Raw genomic sequence first — 2,554 nt, forward strand, 5'->3', positions numbered from 1 at the left:
TGCTTCATCACCTAACATAAACCAAAGAATTTTCCTCAAAGTTTTGCCATCTTATGCAATAATTTTCAAGAGAATCATTCACCTCAATTTGCATATAAACTTCTTGAATCATTTGCATAGATTATGCCAAATTTCACTTAGTTCTTGGTTTATGAATGCATGGAGGAAAACTCACAAAATTGCTTGTTTATTTCAAAGAAAGTGAATGAAACTAAGCTAAAACTAACTAAACTAACTAGTTAAAATGGCAAATATGCGAATGCATCAATTAGCAATTCTTAATTCTCAATCAACAATTGGCATCCACTATTCAAGTATCTCCAATAGTTCAATCCTTATGCCAAGTAAAAGAATTTTACTCCATGGCTAGTGTTATCATTTTATCAAACATTTGGTGTGAATTCATAAGAGACATTATGAAATTGAGATGAAGAGTTGAATTCAAGAGATCTAAATCACACAATCATCAACAATTGAACAATTACAAGTAAATGGATATGAAAATACCTCAATTCACTAGTCCAAATCCAAGTAACAAAGTTAAAGCTAGATCCAAAGTGAGAGGATCAAAAGAACACAAATTGAGAATAGGAGAAGAGTAGATCTACTACTTGCATCAAAGTAAAAGTAAATTACAATGGATCTCACCAAGAGAATCAAAGGAGAATTGCAATGGAGAATGAAATCCTAGAGAGGGGTTGGAGGTTATCTCTCTACCTAAAATGTAACCAACTCTAGGAAAATATCTTAGAAAAAGTAAAAATGAGTGAATCCCCCCAAACCCTTCAATCCTTGGCCTTCTTAAGCTTTTACAGCCAAAGCTCTACCCCAAAACAGGGTCTCTAACTGCCTCAACACTCTGGTCACGTGCTTTCTTAAAAAATCATGTGTGACCATCGGCGCGTACGCGCACAGTATGCACATCGCAATCCGTGCACAGGCGTAACGCGCGCGGGCGCATCCACGAGGATCATGGTCCAGCCGCTAAACGCGCCAGCTCGTAGCTTGGCTCCTGGCTTTGGCTCCTGGCGGCTCGAATCTGCACGGACGCGCCATGTGCCTACGCGCACCGCTACTGAAATTTCCAAAGCTCAATTTTTCCATGCTCCTTTCCTTTATGCGTGCTCCCAATCTCCCCTCCAAGTCATCCTTGCCCTATAAACTCTGAAACCACTTAACACACAGATCACAACATCGAATGATACTAAAGGAGGATTAAAAATATATCTAATTTAGTGCAAAGGAAGCATGTTTTCATCCATGAGGAAAAATTGGGAAAGGAACACAAAATCATGCATTTTCATATGAATAAGTGCGTAGGATCATTGATAAAACCCTCAAAATCTATACAAGATAAACCCTAAAAATGGGGTTTATCAAGATGATGATTGAAAATTGGAATTTGTTGATTGATTTGGATCCCTCTAAAGCTAGTCTTTCCATAGGAGTTGACTAGGACTTGTGGAATCAAATTGATTAGTCCACTTGACTTTCCTTTATTTAGTAAGGGTTAACTAAGTGGGAGCAATAAACAATTCTCATCACACCTTATAAGGATAACTAGGATGGGATTTCCAGTTCTTATACCTTGCAATAGTTTTCATAATAATTAATTTACTTTATTGTTAATTTATTTCCTTGTTCCCTATTTCAAAAACCCTAAAATATACCATTTTCTATAACCAATAATAAATCATACTCCCCTGCAATTCTTTGAGAGACGACCCGAGGTTTCAATACTTCGGTTATAAATTTTATTGGGTTTGCTTTAGTGACAACCAAAACTTTTGTACGAAAGAATTCTCTATAGGTTTAGGAACTATACTTACAACGTGATTATTTCTATGAAATTCTTTACCAGCAGAAATCCACTCGTCAAAATGGCGCCGTTGCTGGGGAATTGCAAACGTGTGCCTTATTATTGGTTATTGTAAATATTTTCTTTTGCTATTTATTTGTTTTTGTTTTTATTTTTGTTTTTAATTTTTATTAACTACTATGAATTCTCACCCCTCTAGCTTTAAGTTTGGTTCCAATGTTGTTGTAAGGAATGGAAGATATAACAGGAACATGCATCAAGGTCAAAGCAATCAAAGATGGAAGGAGCCACGAGGATCTAATCAACCCTTTAGGCAACAACACCTTCCAAGATACCATAGACAACGACTGTCTTACAATGCATGCCAAGACAATAGTTATGGTGGACCTTCTCGTGACAACCAATACCCACCAAATTACTATGATCAAGAGCTATTCTGAGGTGCGTACAAAGATGATAATAACAATGGATCCCCTTGTAGTTACCAACAAGCCCCACCCTATGCTTATGAACCACCTCTACAACATACCTTTGAACCACCAAACTCACAAGCCCCTTACCACCAAACACCCCCATATGACCCTAACCCTAATCCACCACACCAACCACTATATGAATAATATATAGAACCACCCCAATTCCAACCCAATTACTCCCAAGGACCACCACCTCTATATGCACCATATCCATATCCATCAATCCAAGAGCTTTATGGTCTTACTTATGATACCCAAG

Source organism: Arachis stenosperma, chromosome 6, assembly GCF_014773155.1.
Source record: "Arachis stenosperma cultivar V10309 chromosome 6, arast.V10309.gnm1.PFL2, whole genome shotgun sequence".
NCBI classification, from domain to species: Eukaryota; Viridiplantae; Streptophyta; class Magnoliopsida; order Fabales; family Fabaceae; genus Arachis; species Arachis stenosperma.